Raw genomic sequence first — 26,266 nt, 5'->3', positions numbered from 1 at the left:
ACCAAACTGGAGTCTATGGTCAACAGTAACATTGTAATATACCTCCATTAAATGTAACAAAGGCAATATGCCAATGCTAAATTATATGAGAGGGGGATATAGGGGAGGAATATGTGATTCTTGGTAGTGTTGTTATTTGCTGTCCTTAATATTATATTGTATTGTATGACGTGCTGTTTTTCTTTTTATCATTTTTTTCTTTTGCTTAAAAAAAAACAATTTTTCTTGTCGTAATCAATATGTTCAAGTGCTGATTGTGGTGATAAATGTACAACTTTATGATGATAACATGAACAGATTGTACACTGTGGATAAATGTATGGTATGTGAATATGACTCTATAAAATTATAGGAAAATATATATATAGGAGTAAAAGTGTTGGAGAAAACATGGTGAGAGGGATGTACCTACCTACTGTTGATGAGCAGGTAGAATGGCGTAGCCTTTCTGAAGGTCAGTGTGGTTGTTCCACAAAAGTTAAGTATGTGGGGACCAAAAGGTCCTGCAACCTCATTATGGGGTATGTCATTTGAAGATCTGAGAGCAGAGACATGAATGGACATTTGCAAACTGGTGTTCATAGAGGCAGTAATCATGATTTGCAAAGGGTGCAGATGACCGAAGGGTACATTGACTGAAGAATGGAATAGTGTACTGTGGTGTATGCATACAGTGGAACATTGAGCAACTACAAGGAGTGAAGCTGTGAGACACACAACAAGGTGAATGGATCCTGTACACAGTATTTGAGTGAAGTACACCAGAAATAAAGGCAAACACTTTAATGCCTCACCAATATGGACTAACTACAATGTGTAAACTCAGAATTGAATCTTAGAACATAGCCTAACATGGACATAATTATTGTAATAGTCCCTAGATTGTAAGCTCTTACAGCAGTTAACTCTATGCCTGAATTGTAATGCCTGTCTCTAAACTTTGAGATGCTGATCCCTTAGCGTATAACCTGATTGGTCTCTGGAACAATGCGTATTTCTCAGGTGCCTGAAACTCAGAGCTAGAGCTCAGCAGAGATTAATGTCAGTATTAGTGCATACAGCCACTGTCAAAAAAAAAAAAAAAAAAAAAAGCTGTAAAAGAGCCCAGACTTCAATTAGTGATATGAATGAAGCAGGTCTAGTTAAGACCAGGGCAAGCCAGGCCAAAGGGTAAGGGTCGAAACTGACTGTGTTTTAAAACTTCAACTTCCATATGAGACCAAGGGAAAAGATATCTATTTGGTACAGGATCTAAATTTTCTAAACGGTACAACTCTACAGTCAATTTGTTCAAACACCACAATTGCATGGAAGTTTGAACAGGAAGTGAGATACGGTAGGTTAGTATAGGCTGGAGTGAAATAGTGACACATCCCAGAGTAATTTGGGCAGACAATAAAAAATATATTTACAGCCTCCCCCCTCCCCAGCCCCGAGGATCTGGGGGAAGGTGCGGAAGTGTTGGACTTCCTCACCTGGACTGGTGCTGATGTTGTCACAAACATTGGGACTGGGGTTTGATGTGCTGAGCCCTTGATCATGGGACATGCCCTTATGAAGCTTGTTACTGCAAGGAGAGGCTAAACTTGCATATAATTGTGCCTAAGAGTCTTCCCCTGAGTACCTCTTCGTTGCTCAGATGTGGCCCTCTCTCTCTCTAACTGAGCCATCTCGACAGGTGAACTCGCCGCCCTCTCCACTACATGGGACCCGACTCCCAGGGGTGTAAATCTCCCTGGCAATGCAGAATATGACTCCTGGGGATGAAGGTGGACCCGGCATCATGGGACTGAGAGTATCTTCTTGACCAAAAGGGGGATGCAAAATGAGACGAAATAGTTTCAGTGGCTGAGAGATTTCAAATGGAGTCAAGAGGTCACTCTGCTGGACATTATTATGCACTATATAGATAACACCTCTTAGGTTTTCATGTATTGGAATAGCTAGAAGTAAATACCTGAAACTACCAAACTCCAACCCAGCAGTCTGGACTCCTGAAGACAATTATATAATAATGTAGATTACAAGGGGTGACAGTGTGATTGTGAAGACCTTGTGGATCATACCCCCTTTATCTAGTGTATGGATGAGTAGAAAAATGGGGATAAAAACTAAAGGACAAATGGGGTGGGATGGGGGGGATGACTTGGGTATTCTTTTTTCACTTTTTATTCTTGTTCTGGTTCTTTCTGATGTAAGGAAAATGTTCAGAGATAGATTGTGGTGATGAACGCATAACTATGTTATCATACTGTGGACAGTGGATTGTATACCATGGATGATTGTATAGTGTGTGAATGTATTTCAATAAAACTGAATTTAATTAAAAAAAAAAAAAAAGAAATCACCACAGCCACCCCAACCTTCAGAACCACCACCCTGATCAGTCAGCAGCCATCCACATGGAGGCAAGACCCTGCACCAGCACAAAGATTACAACTTGCCCAAGGCTCAGATGATGATTCACATTTTGTAGCAATAAAGTATCTTTTAATTAAGGTAAAAAAAAAAAAAACAATCAAGTTAATCCACCACACTAATAGGCTAAAGAAAAAAAAAATCACATGATCCTGCCAACCTGCAAATAAACTCACTACCCTCCCCTCTATGTGGGACATGACTCTCAGGGATGAGCCTGGCCCTGGCATCATGGGATTGAGAAAGTCTTCTTGACCAAAATGGGGAAAAGAAATGAAATAAAGTTTCAATGGCAAAGCGATTTCAAACAGAGTTGAAAGTTCATTCTGGAGGTTATTCTTATGCATTATATAGATATTCCTTTTTAGTTTCTAGTGTATTATAATAACTAGAAGGAAATAACCTGAATCTGTTGAACTGCAATCCAGTAGACTCTATCCTGATGGTGACTGTATAACTATACAGCTTTCATCATGTAACTGTGTGATTATGAAAACCTTGTGACTGACACTCCCTTTATCCAGTATATAAGCAGATGAGTAATAAAATAAAGACTATATATATATATATATATATATATATATATATATATATAGGTGGTATATACACACCATGGAATACTATGCAGCAGTAAGAAGGAATAATGTTGTGAAACATAAGACAACATGGATGAACCCTGAAGACAAAATGCTGAGTGAAATAAGCCAGGCACAAAAAGAGATACTACATGTTACAATAATGTGAACTCGGTGAAAAATGTAAAATAAATGTTTTATATTGTAGAATGTAGGGGACCTAGCAATAGACAGCAACTAGTAAAGGGGGAATGATAATCTAATAAGAACAGATAAGTTATGGAGGGTAATATTAATGTTATGGGAATGCTCAGAAATGACTACGATTTGTTAATATTTTGGGAGTATGGTAGGAACATGTGGGAAGCAATGTAGTTATTTTAGGTTATCTGTTTTTCTTATTCCTTTGTTTTGTTTTGTTTGAAAAGTTTTATAATTGTTTGTTTCTTTTTAAATTTTTTGATAAATAAAGTTAAAAAAATAATAAGGGGGGATAAGGGGTATGGGATGTTTTGGGTATTCTTTTTTATTTTTATTTTTTTATTTTGGTTCAATGAAAATGTTCTAAAACTGACTGTGGTGATGAATGCACAATTATATGATGATACTGTGAGCCACTGATTGTAGACTCTGGATGGATTATATGGTGTGTATATTTCAATAAAACTGCATTTTAAAAAATCACATGATCCTATCAACTGATGCAGAAAAAAACAAAATTTAACACCCATTCATGATAAAAACTCCCACACATCAAGATTGAAGGAGAACTTCCTCAACTTGATAAAGAACATCTACAAACAACCTTCAGCTATCATCATACTGACTGCTTTCCCTTAAGATCAGGAGCAAGGCAAGGATATCCACTCTTGCTATTTAACATAGTCCTGGAAATTCTAGCCAGCGTAATAAGGCATAAAGATTAGAAACGAAGAAATAAAACTAACCCTATTGGTCAATGACATGATGGTTGATAGTTTACATAGAAAATCTGAAGCAACCTTCAAAAAAAAAAAAAGAAAGAAAAAGAAAAAATCCTCTAGAAGTAATACGTGAATCTAACAGGATAGCAGGAAACAAGATTAACATACAAAAATCAATTGTATTTCCATATGCTAACAATGACCATATGGAAACCAAAATTTAAAATACAATTGCTCAAAAAATATCAAATACATAGGTGTAAATCTAACAAAATTTGTTTGCTGAAACTATAAAAATACTGATGAAACAAGTCAAAGGAGATATGAATAAATGGAGAGGCATACAGTGTTCATGGATTGGAAAAAAGATAAAATATACCCGAGATGTCAATTCTCCCCAAACTGATGTACAGGTTTAACACAATTCCTATCAAAATCCCAACAAGACTCTTTTTTAAAGTAAATATAGATAAGCTTATTCTAAAATTCATATGGAAAGGTAAAGGAATCAGATTAGCTAAAAAATTTTAAATAAGAAGAATAAAGCAGGAAGCCTCACTTTTCACATTTCAAGACTTACTGTAGAGTTACAACAAGGAAGACTGCGGTACTGGCAGAGGGATAGAGACACAGTTCAATGGAACAGAATGGAGAACCCAGATGTAGCCCTGTACAAATATGGACCACTGTGTTTTTTTTTTTTAAATTTTGAAATAAATTCAAACTTACAGGAACAGTTGCAAAAACAATACAAACCCCATGCACAGAACTCCAGTATACCCCGACCCCCTTCCCGATACCCCGATCTACCAACTTTAACATCCTGTCATGCCCCCATTTCTTTCTTTCCCTCCCTCCCCCCATCATCCATCATCTATTGCTCTGTCTTCTGAACATATGAGAGCAAGCTGCACACATCCTTGAACAAACAATATAATTCACATACACATTTCCCATGAACAAGAACATTCTTTTATGCAATCCCATTAAGTGCAGCTAAGAAGTTCAAGAAATTCAACATTGATACAAAGTTTACATTCTATATTTCCTTTTTTTTTTTATGTCCCAACTGTGTCCATTTGAGCCTCCTGTACTCCACTCTCAGATCCCATCCAGGATCATCTTTGGCATTTAATTGTCATTATCTATTTAGACTGTTTTTTTTTTTTCAACTTGTGGAAACATATACACAGCTTAAGTCTTCCCATTCCAACCCCTCCCTAGCATTCCATTAGTGGGATTAATCACATATAGAATGTTGCAATGCTATCATCTTCCCACCATCCATTACTAGAAATTTCCCTTCACCCCAAACAGAAACCCTACATTCATTTCTTAACTCCCCATTGCCCCTTCCCTCACTTCTCGTAACCCATACTCGACGTTTCATTTCTATGGTCATATTCTCTGATACTTTCTTTGTGTTTACCATGGGGCTTAAATTTAACCTCTTAAATCTACAACAATCTTGCTTTTCTTTGATACCAACTTAACTTCAATAGGACACAAAGACTATGTTCCTATACTCCTCCATTCCCCCACCTTTATGTAGTTCTTGTCAAAAATTACATATTTTACATTGAGTCCAAAACCACTGATTTATCATTACAGTTTATGTATTTTAGATCCTGTAGGAAGTAAATAGTGGAGTTACAAATCAAAAATACAGTAGTATTGGTATTTATATTTACCATGTGATCTTTACTGGAAATCTTTATTTCTTCATGTGGTTTCAGTCAATTGTTTAGTGTCCCTTCCTTTCAGCGTGCTCAGTTCCCTTTAGCATTTCTTATAGGACTGATCTACTGGTGATGAAATCCCTCAGCTTTTGATTATCCAGGAATGTTTTCATCTCCCCCTCATTTTTACCCTCCAGTTGCTTATGAATTTTCTAAGACTCTGACGGTTATTGACTTCTGCTTATATTCCATCATGGTCAGAGAATGTGCTTTGAATATATTCAATTTTTTTTTTAATTTATTGAGGCTTGTTTTATGTCCCAGCATACGGTCTATTCTGGAGAAAGATCCATGATCACTAGAGAAGATTGTGTGCCCTAGTGATTTGGGATGTAATGTTCTATATATGTCTGTTAAATTTCTCTATCTCTCTCTCTCCTTCCTTTGTTTCTCTGTCGGTAGGGCTCTCTTTAGTATCTGAAGTAGGGCAGGTCTTTTATTAGCAAAACCTCTCAGCATTTGTTTGTCTGTGAAAAATTTAAGCTCTCCCACAAATCTGAAGGAGAGCTTTGCTGGATAAAGTATTCTTGGTTGGAAATTTTTCTCTCAGAATTTTAAATATGTCATGCCACTGCCTTCTCGCCTCCATGGTGGCCGCTGAGTAGTCACTACTTAGTCTTATGTTGTTTCCTTTTTATGTGGTGAACTGCTTTTCTCTTGCTGCTTTCAGAACTTGCTCCTTCTCTTCAATATTTGACAGTGTGATCAGAATGTCTTGGAGTGGGTTTATTTGGATTTATTCTATTTGGAGTTTGCTGGGCATTTATGCTTTGTGTATTTATATTGTGTAGAAGGTTGGGAAAGTTTTCCCCAACAATTTCTTTGAATACTCTTTCTAGACCTTTACCCTTCTTTTCCCCTTCTGGGACACCAATGAGTCTTAAATTTGGACATTTTATTTTATCTATCATATCCCTGAGATCCATTTCGATTTTTTTTTTATTTTTTCCCCTTTCTTTCTTTTGTTCTTTCATTTTCTGTTCCGTGGTCCTCATGGACCCTGAGTCATTGTTCAACTTCCTCTAATCTTGTGTTATGACTGGAGTCTTTTTAATTTGGTGAACAGTTTCTTTTATTTCCATAAGATCTTCTATTTTTTTATTTACTCTTGCAATTTCTTCTTTATGCTCTTCTAGGGTCTTCTTCACGTCCTTTATATCCTGTGCCATGCTCTTCTTCATGTCCTTTATATCCTGTGCCATGTTCTCGTTGTCTGTCTTTAATTCTTTGGTTAATTGTGCCAAGTACTGTGTCTCTTCTGATCTTCTGATTTGGGTGTTTGGGTTTGGGTTCTCCATATCGTCTGGTTTTATCATATGCTTTAAGATTTTCTGTTGTTTTTGGCCCCTTGGCATTTGCTTTACTTGATAGGGTTCTTTCTGGATAGGCAAAATACCGATCTCTACTTTGTCAGGTCTATAGCTTGGTGGCGTACACTTTCTCTAACTAGCCAGCAGATGGCGTCCGCAAGTCACCTATTCCCCTCAAGTCAGTTCTCCCCAACTCTGTCTTTGTGGTGTGTGGGGATCTGGTTCTTGTGGGGTTCAACTGGTGCACTAAGTTTGGGTGTGTTGTTGGTGCTGTCCGCCCTGCATGTGGGGCGTGTGTCTGGGTGGTTAGGGAGGCAGGGCAGCTTTCACAGTCAAACCTCCCAGGTGTTCTCAGAGATTTAAGGCTGTTGCAAGAGTCTAAGCTTTCATTTCAGTCTTGCCACAGATTGTCTATGCCACTGACCCACAAGTCCTTGGTATTGGTGTAGGGTCCCTGGGATTTCCGAGCAGGTCCCCCTTCCCAGCCGTGTTCTTCCAGGACCTCTGCTGAGGGAAGGTTGTGCCATGTCACAAGTGTGCAACGGCCCTCCAGGGAAGCCCTGGGCCGCTGGGCCGTGCAGGGGCATTCCCAGCCTGCTGTAAAGATGGTTGAATGGGGCATGTTAATTTCCCCCTTTTCGCACAGCTCCTCCTTCCCAGCTCCAGGACAATTAGCTGTGGGCGCACTAAAGGCCACTGTCCACAGCCGATATTGTGGAGTGTGCACAGAGCTGCAGGAAACACTCCCCGTCACACTGGGACCCTTGGCGTGGCTCTGGGCTATAGCTCTGGCCCCGGGCAGGAGCGTTCCCAGCCCACCAGGGAGATAGCTGCAAGGGGCGTGGTTTCTTTCTCCCTTGGCTCCCCTCTGCCACCCTGGTCCTGAGGCAATCAGCAGCGGGCTATCCTCCACGCCAGACACTGAGAGGTTGGCACGACCCGCTCCTGCCATGCTTCACTGCGTGGTTCTCACCGTTGTAACCACAGCCGCTTCTGGGTTTGTTGTTTTTTTGTTTTGTTTTTTTTTTTAAAGAAGAACTAGTCCGTCTCCAAACGCCAACCCACAGTTTTCCCACACCGCAGCGTGGCCGCCGAACTTTCAACCGGCTCACTCACTCGTCTCAGAATGCAGACTCCCGGTTTCACCAAAAGCACAGTCCCTGTGGATTTAGCAGACCTTGTCCAGCCGGTGCATCGCTGGAACTGGTGTTCTGGGTCACTTTCTGGCTTTTATCTAGTATTTTTCATGGAGGTGTTTTTTTTGCCCTGTCTCACCTAGCCGCCATCTTAGGTTCTCTCCCAATTGAGTTTTCAAAAAAGTGCAAAAATAATTTCTACTGCAGAAAGATAATTTGTGCTGAAGGAACGTGACATCCATAGGCAAAAACAAGATAAAAACAAAAAACTTCTATCTAAATCCTAGACTTTATAAAAAAATTAACTCAAAATGGATTATAGATTTAAATGTAAAATGTAAAACTATAAAACTTTTAGAAGAAAACATATTTTCATTCTTTTTTCTTAACACTTCCTCACTTAACTCTCCCCCAAGTTCACTGCTTCTTTGGCAGTACTTACATGAGGTGTCTTTTCTCTCCCATAGCCATGTACCCCTAAGCACGGGGATGTGGTACATGACCTTCTTGCTCCCATTGGCAGAATTACCTTACTTCCTCTCTAAACCCACCTCACCCACCTTTATCTCTCCTATAAACCCTCACTGACATCTGCAGTAATACCTCTCTTTTTTCAATAATTTCAGCTCCTGACTCACTGTCTTTCTCAAGTACATATCCTTTTATCACTCTCTGTCCTCAGTTTTTTGACCTCTTTTCTCCTTATCTGGCTTAAAGTTCATGGACAATCATTAAATCCACTCCTTTGTCTCTCACTTGCCATATTCGCTTGGCAAAATTACAACCTAGCATATTTGTCTGAGTCTGCCAGGCTGCTATGACATATATCACACAATGGATTGGCCTAAACAACATCTACTGTCTCACAGTTTGGGAGGCTAGAAGTCCAAAATCAAGGCATGGGCAAGACTATGCTTTCTCCCCCAAATCTGTAGTGTCTGGTGCTGGCTTGCTGCAGTCCTTGGGGTTCCTTGGCTTGCATCTCTGCTCCCATCACATGGCAATCTGTCTCTCCTACAGTCTGCTCTTCTGGTTTTCACTGACTTCCAGGTTCTAGCTCCTCCTAGGGCTTTCTCCTGATTTCTGGCTTCCAGTTACTTCTCTTTATAAGGACTCCAGCAATATGGATTAAGACCCACCCTGATTCAGCTGGCCAGGCCTTAACTAAAAATAGCACCTTCAAAGAGTCTTATTTACAAATGGTGTCACACCCGCAGGAATGTGCATTAAGATTAAGAATATGTTTTTCATTGGGGTATATAATTCAACCTACCACATTATTCCTCCAACATACCAGGCATGGCCCAACCTTTGGGCCTCTGCATTGGCCACTCCCTCTGCTTGGAGGACTCTTCAGCCAGTCATTCACAAGGCTCCCTCTCTTAGCTTTCTTCAAATCTTTGTTCAAATATCTTCTCAACAAGGCCTATCCTGATCACTCTATTTAAAACTGGAACCAAGTAATTATTTTTAAATTGTTAGGAACCAGGACTCTAAATATAAGGAAAAAGATAAAAAAGTTTAAAATCAAAGAAGTAAACTTTCTATAACGTTAAATGTGAAATGGAAAATCAATACAATGTCAGTTTATTTTTCTTATCAAAAATATGTAATTCCTAGCATTGTCCATTGAAAAAAACCTGGGAACAATGAAAATCCAATAGCAATAAACCCATCTGGCACCCAAAGTGGGTGCTTAATGGTATTAGGCTCCTTGGAGAAATGGCTAATTCCAGGATTAGGGCTGGAAATGTAGAAGATGAGTCTGGGTCATCTAATCAGAAAACAAGGAAGCTCTCAAAGATTAGAAAATCATGTCAAAAGGGCATATTAGCCGCCATGAAGGAGTGCCCATTGGTTAAAAGAGGACAATTTAAGAATCAAAAAGAACAATAAATGCAACCAACAAACTCATTATATAAAAAGCAACAAAAACCTACAAAGTTCATAATGAAACAGGAAAACAAAAGGCTGCCTAGTTCCACCAAAAAAGGTACCTAAAAGATTTTAGTTCATGAGGGAAAGCTTTTTTGTTTGTTTGTTTTAGAAGAATCCCAGTTAATAGCTAAGAAAGAAATGAGAAATCACCATCTTGTACTCCTGATGATCTAACTAAATCAGGCAGTGACCACTGGGGGTGGGGCAGAATCATTAGAGAGAAATGTGTGGCATTTGATAATGAGGGTCAAGTTATTAACACCGCAACTGACAGATCAAGAACAGCAGCACGGTTCGCACCACTACTGGACAGTGGCTGCCTCCTGACAAAAGAAAAAGTTCACTTGAATGTAACCAAGTTTCCAGAACTAGTTTCCACTCAGAAATGGGGGGAAGTATGTGTGTGTGTGTGGGGGGGGGAGGTAAGGAGGTAAGGAGGAACAAATTACATGGCACCACAAAGAGCCTAACAAACCCAAAATTTGGACCCTCTACAGCAGAGCCTCTCAAATTAGTCCATCTGCAATCCAGTACAGATCTGTGGCAAGATGACAAGATAAGTTTTCCTTGCCACAGTGTGAATTAACTGTATCCATTTAGTTCAGCTGACATGTTTACCTTAGCAAGTCTTTCTGGTTAAGGAAAACAGACCAGTAGCCAGCAGTCCATGGACAGGCACCAACTTAAGGACAGCTGTTTTGGATCAGCCACAAGTCAATGCTGAGCAAAAGAGGAGATAAAGAGACTCAGACATAAAGCCAATGTGTGTTGCTCTAGATCTTGATTTGAACAAATCAAATGAAAAAATACATTTTTGAGTCATTCAGGAAACTTTAATTATAGGCTGTAGTAATTAATACTCACTTTGCTAGGTGTGATAACAGCATTGAAGTTGTGTAAGAAAATGCCCATATTTTTAAAAGTCGCATGATGAACCATAAATGTTTGAAATGACTATATTAGGGATTTGTTTTAAAATACTCAGCAAATGGTAGAAAAAGCGGCAAAAAGGGTTTAGACAATGTAGAGAAAAGACTAAGTTTTTTTTACAGGTTTAAAAAATGTGGCAAAAAGTCTTGATAACTGTTGAATCTGGATAATGTGTATATGATTCATTGTACTACTCCTTTTATGAATTTATGAAATTTTTCATAATAAAGTCTGCTACTTAATAAACTGTTACCCATCCCTATTTACTCCTTTCTTCATTTCCCTTACCCTGCTTTTCCTTTTTTTCATAGCACTTATCATCTTCTAATATCTATTCATTCAATATTTATAGAGTGCTTACTATGTATCAGGTGCTATTTTAGGTTCATAAAAACCAAACCAAACCAAGATTCCTATTCTTGTGTAGCCTAGATTCCAGGAGGGGGAAACAGGAAAGTATAATAAATAGCAAATTGTGGTGGTGTGTTAGCAAGAGAGGGGTCATGGATGCTTGTGAGGCTTGGGTCTCAGCACCTGGCAGGATGGCACTGCCATCATCTGAACTGGGAGATCATGAGGGCAGGTGTCACGCATGTGGGGGAAGATCAGGAGTTTGGCTTTGGATCCCACTAGTTTAAGTGATGATGTCTGGAGTTTGGGAAAGTGGCCTGGACTGAAGCGATGATGTCTGGAGTTTGGGAAAGAGGCCTGGACTGAAGACACAAATCACCAACATACAGATGATATTTAAAGCTATGAGATGGGATGAGATCACCATGGGAATGAGCATACACAGGGAAAGGGTCCAAAGACTGAACCCTGGAGTCCCTCTAGGAGGTTGAAGAGAAGAGGAGAAACCGAAAAGGACTGAGAACAGTGACCCAAGAGATAGGAGGAAAACCGGAAGCAAAGTAAAGCAGATATATCAAGAAGAAGGGAGTGATCAATTACACCAAAACTGCTGGTAGGTCAAACAAGATGCAGACTAAGCATCTAACAATGTGGTGGTCACTGGTAACCTTGACAACAGCAAATGATGGTGGCCTGATTTAAACCAACTTACCTATCCTTACAAAAACACATGCTCTATCAAAAGAAAAATCTTTGTATATTTCAAGTTTCTTAGAACAGTGTGGCAATTAATACTCAGTATTTGTTGAATGAGTTAAGTTTTTGAATAAATCAAGTCAACATACAACTAAGTCAGGAAGTATCACTCTCTCTTTTCTTGGTTTCCCTACTGCCTACAGATAAGGTATAAACCCAAAGTAAGCTCCAATCTACCGCATCCAGGTTTTATCCCCCACTGTGCCTAAGTACTAAGCTGATGGCAATTCCCCCCAATTGTCCTGTTCCTCTGCTTGGATCCTTATGTTATTCTTCTGCTCGGTAAACCACACCTCTTCCTTTAGGATCCAGTTCAAGTGCTCCTTCCTCTGAGGGGCCTTCCTGGCCTCCAGGCAGTCAGCTCACCCCCTTCTGTGGCACATGGCACAAGCCTCCAATACAGCACATATTATTCCATTCCCAATGAATGCCTCCACATCCAGCTGAATATTCCTCCCAGGGAAAGGCAAGGCTTATATCCTAGCATGTAACACTGCCTCATTCCGAAGTGAGCGCAATGAATTCTAAAGCCCATTTCAGCTCAAAGGTAGCCTTCAGTCCTTCATCTGAGATGCAAACAAGTGACAAAATTTCTGAAGAGCTTCACCTCTTCTTAACTTGACCTTCTTCTGGCTCAGGACTGGTTCAAAGGTGGGAAAGCACAGGGAGTATTATTCTCTATCTTATCCGAAAATTCAGTTGGCTGAAGTAAAAATTTCAAGAAAAAGATGGCAAGGCTTAGAGCCAACTTGTGGAGGGCTTGACTTGCAGGCTCCCAGTGCATTCCCAGGCCTAGAAGAAAAAACAAGCCACACTACACCTGCCTTGTTCAGGTAGGTTGGGAAATGGTGTGGGAGTCATTTCCCTTCACTTCAAATGCTGGATGGCATGCCTGACAGTCAAAACATGGGCAGAGGCTCCCCTCTATATGGGACTGACTCCCAGGGATGTAAGTCTCCCTCGTAATGCAGGATGTGACTCCTGGGGATGAATCTGGACCCGGCATCATGGGATTGAGAACATCTTGACCAAAAGGGGGATGCAGAACGAAATGAAATAAAGTTTTAGTGGCTGAGAGATTTCAAATGGAATTGAGAGGTCACTCTGGTGGGCATTCTTATGCACTATATAGATACCTTTTTTAGGTTTTAATGTATTGAAATAGCTAGAAGTAAATACCTAAAACTATCAGATTCCAACCCAGGAGCCTTGACTCTTGAAGAACGAATTGTATAACAATATAGCTTACAAGGGGTGACAGTGTGATTGTGAAAAACTTGTGGATGGCACTCCCTTTATCCAATGTATGGATAGATGAGTAGAAAAATGGGGACAAAAACAAATTAAAAATAGGGTGGGATGGGGGGGTGATTTGGGTATTATTTTTTACTTTTATTTTTTATTCTTATTTTTATTCTTTCTGGTGTAAGGAAAATGTTCAAAAATAGATTGGGGTGTGCTCGCTTCAGCAGCACATATACTAAAACTGGAAAGATACAGAGAAGATTAGCATGGCCCCTGCGCAAGGATGACATGCAAATTTGTGATGCATTCCATATTAAAAAAAAAATAGGTTGGGTGACGAATGCACAACCAAATGATGGTGATGTGAACAGTTGACTGTATATAATGGATGACTGTATGGTATGTGAATACATCTCAGTAACACTGAATTTAAAAAAAAAAAAAAAGAAAGAAAAAACGTGGGCAGAGGGCCACTTTTCCATAGGCAGAAATGATCAGTACTCACAAATCCATGGGGTTGAGAAATTGACAGCAAGCATAATAAAACATACCGGGCTTGAACCAGAGTTTTGATGGCATTTCTAAGCACACTATCTGAAATCCTCTATTGATGAAGCTTGGGTGTCTCTGCTTTAGGGGGCCCCACTGGGAAATGACTCAGGAAGGGGGTGAGGGAAGAAATTGCTGACCAGCTAGCATCAAAAAAAAAAAAAACAAAAAAAAAAACCTGGGGCTATAGTCCCATTTATAGAACAGGCTAAAACACTCAGACCTATCAGCACATTTTCCAACTCTCCCTACCTACTCATGCAAATCCAACGAGATAGAGTGGGAGGAGAGAAAGGCAGATGGGAGGGCAGAGTTTTCAGGAACTACTAAACATCTGATTATACCAACAGCTTGTGACTTGCAGATGTTTCTTACTAGTTCAGTCTCCTCACCATGAGAATTCAAGGCGTCACTGTTTGCATCCACCCCACCTCCCCAATCTCACTTTCCACCTCACTCCTCCATGTATTATTTGTAGAGAAACTACCAAGTGTTTACTCTCATGCCTGGGCCTTTGAAATGGTTCTCCCCCAGCCTGGAATGTCTCTCTCCACTGTGTCTGTCTGTCACAGCCTTATACAGCCTCAAGGTAACAATCAAATACCACCCTTTTCATGAAACCATCCCAAACCCTCTGAACTGGAACTAACTGCTGCCTCATCAGTGTCCCCTTAGGCCTCTGACACCTGCTGATACCTGTGCAGTGACAGAATTTATCATATTCTGCCTTGTCTCATAATTAATTGAAGGCTATCTATCTCCCTGCTAATTTATAAATGCCCAGAGATGGGGCTGACTTCCCCTCATAGCAGTATGCCTCATCCACCTAGCAAAGCATTATGCACAAACATACTTCAATAATGTTTGCTGAAGGAGCATCTCAAACATAATGCCAGGGACCCCTTAGGATAATTTAGAAAACACTTCTGGGTGCCTGCAGTATGCCAAAAACTCTGCTACATAATAGATGGCCCACATGTCTCTGGTGCTCAGCACCTAGAGGGGGAACCAAACACATCTACACTCTATTCAGTAGGATAAGAGGACAAGCAAACTGTTAAGGCAATGCTTCTCAAACTTATGTTTGCATAGGATATAGGAATCATCAGATTCTAATTTAGTAGGTCTGAAGTGGGAACTGAGATTCTGCATTTCTAACATGCTTCTAAGCGATGCTGATGCTATTGAGTTCATGACATATTGAGAAATGAAGGTTTAAGGTACAATGGAAGAAGGAGATATTAACTGCACATGGAGGGATATAGGAAGACTGTCTTCAGAGAAATAGGATTTCACATGACAAAGCCCCACCCTGATAGAAAGAAGATAGCATGGATCTTTGCATACCAAAAACACAAAGTTTGCAGGGAGACGGACATGCAAATTTGTGACCCCAAGACAATGTTAAGAAGACACATACGTAAAATGCTTTAGGAGTACAGAGGAGGGAAAGTTTGGGCAGGGTGAAGGCAAAAAGAATCTGGGTCTGCTCTCACTTCTCTCTCTCTTCCCTTGAAAAGGAAGAATACAAATGGAGCCTTGAAGGATTCTGCCTGACAGATGTGAGGGGATACCCCAAGCCTTAGGAATACCACAGCCAAGGCCCAGAAGTTGGAGAACACAGGTCATGAAGAGAGAGCCAGCTAACTTAGGCAGAGACCTTGGGAAACTAGGGGAGAAAGGGAGTGAGCGTGCAAGTCTGGAGGACTTTGAATTTCAAAAACATAGCTGGTGGTGCTAGAAAAGTCAACCAGTTGAGTGGCCACTGACATCAACAGGACGTCCTTAAGCTTCTCCCTCTTACATTTCATAGACAGCACAGACAGATTTCTGTGAGCCAGATTAGAATAATCAGAGATTCAGTTAAATCAGCAGTCCTTTCCTTAATCCTATTGAAAACTAGCCACCACCTGCTACTCTTGCATTCGTTATTATCCCATGGCTCTTCCCAGATCTTGCTGACTTAAAGTGAGAGCCCATGGACACAGGGTGAGAAGACAGGCTTTACTCGACATGGGGGAGATGAACCTTTTAAAACCCCCAAGAGCTGAGCAGCTCTGCCCTATTTCCTGTTCCTCTGACAAGTTTCTAACCTTTGATTTTCACTGTGTGCAGAACAATAGAATTTCCTTCAAGAACAAGTCCTTAGCATCATCTCTCCTGAATGGGAGAAGGATAAAGTGCAAGTGAAACCTTGTACTACTTTCATGAACTGTGGAAAATGCATCCTACCTTTCTAAACTATGGGTACACCCTTAATACTCTGCCCTGACTCTTCATTCATATATAAGTAAATGAATAATTACTGCTTGGCTTCATTCATCCAGCCACTCATTCATTCATCAAGTATTTACTGAGCCATACTATACCATGCAAGGAACTGTGCTGAGCCTGGGGGGTTACCTCTCTGACCTCATGTCCTTCCACTTTTCTCCTTGCTCACTCTACTCTTACCACATCTGCTTCTTGCTGTTTCTCAAAAATACCAAGTATTTGTCTGTATCAGGGCTCTGTGCTTATTATTCCCTCTGCCTAGAATTATTCTTCCAGATATCCTCATGTATCACTCCCTCACTTCATTCATATCTCTACTCAGAGAGGCTGGCTTTGGTCCCTAACAAAAACAAGACTCTCGGTCCCTTATCCTGCTTTATTTTTCTTCAAAGCAGTATCATCACCTGACATATTACATCTATTTATCTATGTCTGCTGCCCTATACCCACTAGAATGTAAGCTCACACTCAAAGGAGCTTTGCTTACTCTGCTCAGTCACATGGCCCCAGAACTTAGAACAGCGCTTGCTGCACAGAAGGTGCTGACATATCTGCTGAGGATTCTGTTGAATGAAATAAAATGAGAAGTCACTCAGCAGGAGAATGACATAATCAGAGTGAGTCTTAAGAAAATAAACCAATCAGCAGCACAAGGATCCTTCTCCAAAGGGTCTGTAAGAATTCTCAACACATTACTGAAGTTAAAGAAATCCTGGGTTATGTAAAAGGCAATGGAGAGAAACTAAGATGGTGGCTAGCTGAGACAGGGTGAAAAAAACGCCTCCGTGAAAAACACTAGCTAAAAACCAGAAAGTGACCCAGAATACCGGTTAAAGCAATGCGCCAGCTGGACGAGGGCTCCTAGCTCCAGAGGGGCCTTATACTTGGTGAAACCGGGAGTCAGCATTCCAAAACGAGTGAGTAAGCTGGCTGGAAGACCCACAGCCACGTGGCAGGCTGGGGAAGCCAGGGTTCAGCGTTTGGAGACTGGCTGGCTCGTTTAAAAAAAAAAGGGAAAAACCCAGGAGCGGCTCCAGCTGCGATTGTGGGAACCACGCAGTAAAACACAGCAAGAGGGGGCTGGGTCGGCCTCCTGGTGTCTGGCCGGGAAGATAGCCCGCAGCAGATACCCTTGGGTCTGGGGGAACGGAGGGGAGAGCTGGAAACAGAAAGAAACCCCGCAGCTAGCAGCTGGCCGCCCGGAGGGCCGGATAAACTCCTGCCCGGGGCCATGCCCACAGCCCAGAGCCCCGCCAGTTGTCCTGGAGCTGGGAAGAGGGAACTGTGCAGGGAGGAGGGGGCTGAGATGCCCTGTTTGGCCATTTTTGCCTCAGGCTGAGAGCACGCTGCCACAAGGCCCGGCGGTCCGGGACTTCCCTTGAGGGACGGCGCGCACTGGTGACATAGCATGGCATTCCCTCGGCAGAGCTCCCGGAGGACCGCGGCTGGGAGGGGGGATCCGCTCGGAGAACCCAGGGACGCTACGCCAAGTCTGGTGGTTTGTGGATCAGCAAGACAGAGGGTCTGGGGCTGAACTGAAATGAAGGCTTAGACTCTTGTGGCGGCCTTGAATCTCCGGGATCCTGGGGGATTTGAACATTAAAACCGCCCTTCCTCCCTGGCCACTGTACACGTGCCCCACATTCAGGGCGGACGGCTCCAGCAACACACCCAAACTGAGTTCTCCAACTGAACCCACAAGAATCATTTCCCCACACACCACGGAGACAAGGTTGAGAACTGACTTGAGGGATATAGGTGACTCACAGACGCCATCTGCTGGGTAGTTAGAGAAAGTGTATGTCACCAAACTGTGTTCCTGAAAAATTAGATCGATATCCCTTTTTCTTCACAACTTGAAAGAACCCTATCAAGCAAAACAAATGCCAAGAGGCCAAAAACAACAGAAAACCTTAATGCATATGATAAAACCAGATGATATGGAGAATCCAACTCCAAACACACAAATCAAAATATCGGAAGATACATTGTACCCCGCAAAACTAATCAAAGAACTACAATAGAGGAACGAAAACATGGCAAAACATTTAAAGGACATCAAGAAGACCATGGCCCGGGATACAAGTGACATAAAGAAGACCCTAGAAAAGCATAAAGAAGACATTGCAAGAGTAAATAAAAAAATAGAAGATCTTATGGAAATAAAAGAAACTGTTGGCCAAATTAAAAAGACTCTGGATATTCACAATACAAGACTAGAGGAAGCTGAACAACATCTCGGTGTCCTAGAAGCCCACAGAACAGAAAATGAAGGAACAAAAGAAAGAATGGAGAAAAAAATCGAAAAAATCGAAATGGATCTCAGGGATACGATAGATAAAATAAAACGTCCAAACTTAAGACTCATTGGTGTCCCAGAAGGGGAAGAGAAGGGTAAAGGTCTAGAAAGAGTATTCAAAGAAATTGTTGGGGAAAACTTCCCAAACCTTCTACACAATATATATACACAAAGCATAAATGCCCAGTGAACTCCAAATAAATAAATCCAAATAAACCCACTCTGAGACATATTCTGAGCAGACTGCCAAATACTGAAGAGAAGGAGCAAGTTCTGAAAGCAGCAAGAGAAAAGCAATTCACCACATACAAAGGAAACAACATAAGACTAAGTAGTGACTACTAAGTGGTCACCATGGAGGCGAGAAGGCAGTGGCATGACATATTTAAAATTCAGAAAAATTTCCAACCAAGAATACTTTATCCAGCAAAACTCTCCTTCAAATTTGAGGGAGAGCTTAAATTTTTCACAAACAAATGCTGAGAGACTTTGCCAATGAAAGACCTGCCCTACTTCAGATTCTGAGGGGAGCCCTGCCGGCGGAGAGACAGGGAAAGGAGAAAGAGATATAGAGAATTTTAAGAGACATATATAGTACCTTACATCCCAAATCACCAGGACACTCACTTTTCTCTAGTGATCACAGATCTTTCTCGAGAAGGGATCATAAACTGGGACATAAAACAAGCCTCAAGAAATTAAAAAAAAAAAAAAATATTGAATATACCCAAAGCACATTCTCCAACCACAATGGAATACAAATAGAAGTCAATAATTTTTGAACTGTAATTCCACTATTTACTTTCTACATGATATCAAATACACAAACTCTTAAGGACAAATCAGTGGTTTTGAACTCAATGTAAAATATGTAATTTTAGACAACTATATAAAGGTGGGGGAATGAAGGAGTATAGAAACATAGTTTATGTGTCCTATTGAAGTGAAGGTGGTATCAAAGAAAAACAAGATTGATATGGATTTAAGAGGTTAATTTTAAGCCCCATAGTAAACACAAAGAAATTATCAGAGAATACAACCATAGAGATGAAAAGTAGAGTTTGGGTTAAGAGAAATGGGGGAAGGGGCAATGCGGAGTTAAGAAATGAGTGTAGGGTTGCTGTTTGAGGTGAAGGGAAATCTCAAGTAATGGATGGTGGGAAAGAGCATTACAACATTCTAAACGTGATTAATCCCACTAATGAAAGGCTAGGGAGGGGGTGAAATGGGAAGATTTAGGCTGTATATATGTTTCCACAACTGAAAAAAAAAAAAAAAACAGTCTAACTAGATGACAATTGAATGCTAAGGATGAACTTGGATGGGACTGGAGGATAGAGAACAGGTGGCTCAAAGGGACACAGTTGAGACATAAGGAAAAGGAAATACAGAATGTAAGCTTTGTATCATTGTTGAATCTATTGCACTTCTTAGCTGCACTTAATGGGATTGCATAAAAGAATGTTCTTGCTCATGGGAAGTATATACGTGAATTATAGTGTATGTTCAAGGATGTGTGCAGCTAACTCTCATACGTTCAGAAGACAGAGCAATAGATGATGGATGATAGATAGGGAGGGAGGGAAAGAAACAGCGATGTGACAGCATGTTAAAGTTGGTGGATGGAGCTATCAGGAGGGGGGTCAGGGTATGATGGAATTCTGTGTAAGGGACTAGTATTGTTTTTCCAACTGTTCATATAACTTTGAATTTATTTTTTAAAAAAAGGCAATGAAGATGTAAACTAGGATCATGGTTTACTGAGCATCTATTATGTAGACACCTCATAAACAATTCAGTTATAGCTCTTACTCTTATGAAGTTACAATTCTGTAAATAATTATATAATTTCTCTGCAAACTTGATGCCATGTCTCTCACTTTCACTTGCAAGGCAGTCTAGACCAGAGCATCTCCCATAGTTTATTATGAGATGAAAAAGCCAGAGAGAAGAGGAAGAGGGGAGCACTCCCCTCTCCGGGACCCAGGAATCAGGGGTGGGGGGGTGGGGAGAGGAAGGGAGAGGGAGGAGAGGCCACGACTGGATTTGGGCATCCTGATTTGGGTGTCCCCACTCTGGGTTTCTGCCTAGAGGGGCAGCACAAGGGATGAATGGAGGGGGCAGCTCGGGCAGGTAAAAGAGAGAGGATGAGCCAAAGCTCGATGACTAGAGTTTTAACACTGCATGACTAGATGGCTCGTGTGCCATCCTTTCCCAAGGGGAACAAAAGAAGGATGGTTTAGAAGGGAAAGAGGATTAATTTTAGACATAAAGAGTAAGAGGACCAACAGGACAAACGGAAATGCAGATCTAGTAATTGGGAGCAAAATGAAGGGTAGAAAAATAGATTTGAAAGTCAATTGTAGATAGAATATGCCACCAGACCTTTACTTGGAAGACATGTTGACACAGTGTGTTTTGCTGGTCCTTGTGATACCTCTGTCAAAGTTACACAACATTTACATTTTATAATTCATTCTACAAGAAAAATAAGCTCATAACGTGTGTGCACCACTTAAATATGTATCTCCTAGAAGTCAATACCTTCTAAGTGACCATTTGAAGTGCAGTTACAAGGCTGAGTTAATAAATTCTGGCTGTTAAAAGCTGAGGTGGCATACTCCAAAAATCAAAGAATAGTAAAGATTACCCCTCAGTTTCAAATGTCTCTGACCAGTGAGTATGGATATAGAGACAAATTCTGTTTTTAGTCTCAGGAGTCACAGAGCACCACAGGCAAACCTCACCTGCCCACCTCGTAACACGTCTTTGTGAGCTTCTCTCTTGAGCTTATTTTTTGAAAAGCATGTTTGTGTTCTTATTGGATATTCAGCACACTCTGCCCAGACGTACAACTAGTTCGGGCCATATTTGAACTACTGTTCCTCTACTTTGCTTGCCAAAAGCCCAAACTCTGACCCTTACCTTCAAGGCCCTGAACACAGATGGTCAGGTCCACTGGAACACAGGAGCCATCACGGTCTCCTCTGCTTCAACTGAGACAGAAAGGGAGTACGGTGTCTTTAGTTAGTGACTTGGAAGCATTCTTTTTTCAAGCTCCAAGAGAGCTACAAGACTTTAAAGATGAGATGCAAAATTTAACAGCAACTTCTTCTAAGTCAGTTATTTAGTCAATCAACCAGTACAGTCCCATGATCACCTGCAGTGAGCTGGAAAAAGAAAGCTCTTCATTTGTGGTTCATCTGTACTCTTTAACAAGAAATGTTTCCAATTCTTAGATACTGTGTTGAAACTACAGAAGTATTGCTGGAGCACACTTTAAAAGCCTTATACTTTTATGGGCCATACCAGTATATAACAGAAATCAGCAAACTATGGCCAGCACGTTTGGTCCATGCCTGTTTTTATTAACAAAATTTTATTAAAATACAGCCACACCCATTTGTTTATGTATTCTCTAAAGCTACTTTTGTATCACAACAGCAAAGTTGAGTAACTGCAACTGAAACTATATGACCCACAGATCCTAAAATATTTACTATCTGGTCCTTTACAAAAAATGTTTGCCAACCCCTCGTTTACATGCTCGGTTCACCCCCTCTTTTCCTTAACAGGAAAAAAGTGGTGATGTGATCAGCTGTTTGGTAGAAAAGGTCTACCAAAGCTTACCACAGGAAAGCGAGCTGTTTCTATGCTAAAGAGTCAGCAGGAGTCCCAACACTCAAAAAATTAACAGTCGGAGGGTAGAAGTCACGGTTGTAATTTAGGAGGGGCTATGAACACACCTCTAGAAAATCAATGTGATCTCATTTTCCATCAACCAGCCTAAAAGTTGAACCAGGTGGGGCCAAAGGACAAACGGAGTCTCGTACAAAATTATAAAGGAACTGCCTGCAGTAATAAGGAGCCCCAAATACAGGCTTCTTAAATTTATTCTGCAGAAGCCTCATGAATGTTGCTGGGCTGGTAACCAATTTTCCAGGGTGTATTGCCAACTGTCTTTCCCCACCCGCATGTCAGGCAGCACCAAGCTCTCTATTCATCTAATTGGTGTCCAAACTTAACATTATTTCCCACAATATAATTTGAATGAAAAAGATCAAAATGGACTTTTTAATAAATATTAATTCTTATCACAAGTGCTCTGCTCCTTGAGGAGGTTATCCTTCCTCTTAGCTTTAACTCTTCAGTAAAAAGAAATAAGGCTGAAAATAAACACCACTGCCTGAAAAGGGTCAGGGGACAATCCTGGGAATGAACAATATTCATAGGCACAAGTTTTCCAATACAGTGCAATTTTAAAAGTCAAGAATTCATAATGAGAAGACTAGCAGAAAAAGCATGCATCTTTCTTCTCTCATGAAATAGGATGGGGTTGCATCTAAATACACACATCACTGGCCTCTGTGCTCAAAGATGACACTAATGATGGTGTCTGTTCCCTATTCTGCTTCATACCATCAATAAGGCAGACGAGTAATCTGACAGGACATAAATGCATCTCTTCTATAATAAACAGCTGGGTTGGCCCTCACATAACATGGCTTAGTGCCTTGGGCAAATCCCTTAATATCTCTAAGCCTCAGGGATTTTTTTTTTTCTCATCTGTAAAATGAATGGCTTTGATAAAGGACCTCTGCAGCTCCTTTTAATGATTATGCTAGCTCTATAATTATACCTGTATAACTCACTATACTACACATAGCATAAAAATGGCATGCATCAGCAAGTCTTTACCTCATTTCCTGATATCCTCCTCCACCTACTCTTTCATCACAAATTCAGTGGTGATGACAAACTGGGCAAGATTCCAGACTCAAATGTATAGTGCTTGAAGCCAGTTTAGTGAAAATCATGTACCTGGATTTAGTGGGTCAAAAGGAAATATTCTAACACTGTGCCTTTTACCCATGGAAAGGACATTTTCTTCTGGAAGTGATATTCTCAGAATCAGGTTAGAAACTTCAGCAGGGGCCTTGGAAAAATAATGAGAAGACTACAGCCAACAGATCTTTCAGGAACCATTAATCAGTGGATGCAATACAAAATGTATTGCAAATGTGTGTGTGTGTGTGTGTGTGTGTGTGTGTGTGTGTGTGTGTGTGTGTGTGTGTGTGTGTAGAGGGTTCTTCCCAACTCTATGCTTATGTGTCAGCAAGTAGTATGCAAATTTGGTGACCCCATTCTGCTCTCATAAATATGGAAAAAGAAAGGTAATATGTGGAGGTGAAGGGAGAATAGCAATATATGAACATGGAAGCTCCAGACCTCTTGAGTAAGAAGTCATGAAGAATGCTCATTCAAGCTGGGGAGTATTCCCCCCATGGCTGGACTCAGGTGAACCAGACAGGAAAAGAATGGCCTGCACCTTGGGCTCCTGGCAGCCCAGAGGAAAGGAGAAGAAACTGACCGATGGGAAGAGGGATGAGAGCCTCCATGGAGGTACACATATCTATCCAAACCAAGCCTTATGCCACAGCTTGCCAAGAAGTCGTGCACTACCATCCTGCTAACCTTTTAGACATAGTCATTTGCCAAGAAAAAGGACCATGGATTTTTTACTTATAGCAGAATAATATTTAGTTGGATTCATAACCCAAGGTCCAAATATTGGTTTCAGTGAAAATACCCTGAAAACTGAATGCAAAATTCTGCACATTTTCAAGCATGTGCATTTTTCTGAAGAGAGGGTATTACAGCTTACAGATTTTCAAAGAGGTTCAAGTCACCATAAATGCAGAATGAGATAAAAAGAAAATCCAATATATTATCCTTTTCTGTTATGCCTCTAGTTAACTATCCAACAGACTCCCAAGCAATTTAATTTCAAATATTTCCAAAAAAAAAAAAAAGAAAAGAAAATTAAGTCTAGGTTTAAGAGTTGTTGGTAAATTTTCAGTATGTTGCATACCTGCTAATACCCACTTTCACACTCTCCCTAAAACTCAGGAAGATAAAAAGATGGCATATTATTAAGGATGAGTACAGTTGACCTGAAGTAGATGAATACATATAGTAGCCACTGAAATCTGTTCATTCACCGTCTGTAGTAGAAGCAGCAGCAGGAGAGAATGAAAAGACAGCCTGACTTGGGAAACAAAGATTAGGAGTTTAGTCTCAACTCTGACTAATTTATTCTGTGACCTTGGACAAGTCCCCTCCCCTTCTGGACCTGTGTCCTCATCTATAAAATGTGGGCTACTGAAGTAGAGCAGTGGTTTGCAAACTCTTTTATGGCAATGAAACATTTTGTTCAGGTAAAATCTACCCAAAAAGCCCATCATAAGCTAAAACAAATTCAAAATTGTAGGTCAGGCATATGCTTTTATCTCCACTCCCTCTGGAAATCCGATTTACTTATTAATAAATATCTCCTACTTTTTGAAGATTTTACTCCATGATTGTTTTTAAGTGGATTAACTAATGGAATTCCCAACAGGTAGGTACTAACATGATTCCCATTTTATAAATGAAGAAACAATCACTGGGCATTGAAAGAACTTGCCCGAGTTTTCACAGCTAATCAGTGTCAGAGCCAAGATTCAAACCGAGGTAGACTGGTTCCAGAGTGTGCTATACTGTCTCTCAGTCTGACAATCAAGAAATAGCAAAGGTACAGGCTTATGAGGAAAAACAAAAGCAGAGAGAGAGAGCAGACTAGAAATGTCAACAAAATTTTGGAAGATGTAAAGCAGATGAGTGAGTAGTAACTGACTTAGATGAGCCCTGCAGAAGGGATGCCAATTCCCACTGCAGAACCCTCTCTGAAACACAATGGATGGAGGCACCAGTTTTGTCTGAGTTTTAGGAGGAGCTGAAAACAGGCAGTACAGGTTCTCTCCTCCAGGCAAGCAACTTTTCCTTTACCACCCTAGCAGAAGACTGAGGAGGGCAGGATGAACAGAGACTCCAGACTGCAGTAAACAGGGCACTGATGAAGACAAGAAGTGGCATGATTCAGTCTGCATACTGCATACTGAAGTGAAAGGCCTCAGTCTGCTCCCACTACAAGGCTCCAAGAATGATAATGACCAGACTTATACCACCTAGGTGGAAGCCTGGAGGATGATCTATGGATTCTGACCATATCCCAATGAAAAGGACAGGCTCATCACCCTACAGCTGTGGCTCTCAGGATGTGGTCCTCAGATCAGGAGTAGCATCACTGGGGAACTTGTCAGAAATGTAAATTCTCAGGCCCACCTCAGACCTAGTGAATCAGAAATTCCCAGGTAGGACTTAAGAGAGAGTGCTTTAACAAGGCCTCCAGGTGATTCTGATGCTTGATGGAGTTTGAGAACCATTGCCCAGTGGTCAATAAGCCCATCCCACACCAAAAAGATTCTAACCAGCTTTTTAGTGCCTCTACTTATTTGGAAGGTGGTCTGAAATCACCAGAAGTCCCCTCTCCCACTTATGAAGATCCTTTCCCCCTCACAGGCCACTTCACTCCTCCCCTGGAAAACGAACCTCCTTCAGGAGGGTTTAGAGCAGTGGAAAATTTATGCCAAGTATTATGCAAAGAATACCACAGATTTTCTCAATTAATCCTCACACTAAAACTGAGAATTAGGAATTATCCCTATTTTCATATTTGGAAAACTGAGGCTTAGAGAGATTAAGTAATTTGTCCAAGGTTACAACTAGGATTTTAATCCAAATCCTTCAGTCTCTAAAGCCATACTCTTAACCACCATAGTCTATCACCTCCAGAGGTCTGACTCAAAAATGTGGAAGAAAAAAAGTTTTCTTAACCCTGTAGAAAATAATTAGAGCAAAAAGATGTTTGTATAGTTCTTTTCTTTTTTATGACCACGGTTTTCTCTTTAAAAAACAAACAAACCAAACCAAACAGAGACCCT

The 26,266-nt window shown here is 40.8% G+C and overlaps 1 protein-coding gene and 1 non-coding gene across 6 annotated transcripts in view; one reads left to right on the top strand and one right to left on the bottom strand.

Moving 5' to 3' along the window:
• KLHL18 (kelch like family member 18) overlaps positions 1-26,266 on the bottom strand; it is a 78,162-nt gene that overhangs the window by 50,828 nt on the left and 1,068 nt on the right. The window contains exons 1-2 of one of the 5 annotated variants that reach the window (XM_037849743.1): positions 10,658-10,759; positions 9,396-9,594 (exon numbers count right to left, since the gene is read on the bottom strand). The exons of 3 other annotated variants lie outside the window; for them this stretch is intronic. The gene's annotated coding sequence lies outside the window, so the exon portion shown is untranslated. Of the gene's footprint in view, positions 1-9,395; positions 9,595-10,657; positions 10,760-21,368; positions 21,440-26,266 lie in introns of those variants that run through there. One more of the 5 variants, XM_037849735.1, reaches the window with a different exon arrangement.
• On the top strand, positions 13,533-13,639 carry LOC119510857. The gene has a single exon (XR_005212051.1). It is a non-coding gene; the product is annotated as a U6 spliceosomal RNA (small nuclear RNA).

Source organism: Choloepus didactylus, chromosome 1 (genome assembly GCF_015220235.1).
Source record: "Choloepus didactylus isolate mChoDid1 chromosome 1, mChoDid1.pri, whole genome shotgun sequence".
NCBI lineage: Eukaryota > Metazoa > Chordata > Mammalia > Pilosa > Megalonychidae > Choloepus > Choloepus didactylus.
The sequence above is the reverse complement of the archived record's forward strand: the minus strand, read 5'-3'. Positions and strand labels throughout refer to the sequence as shown.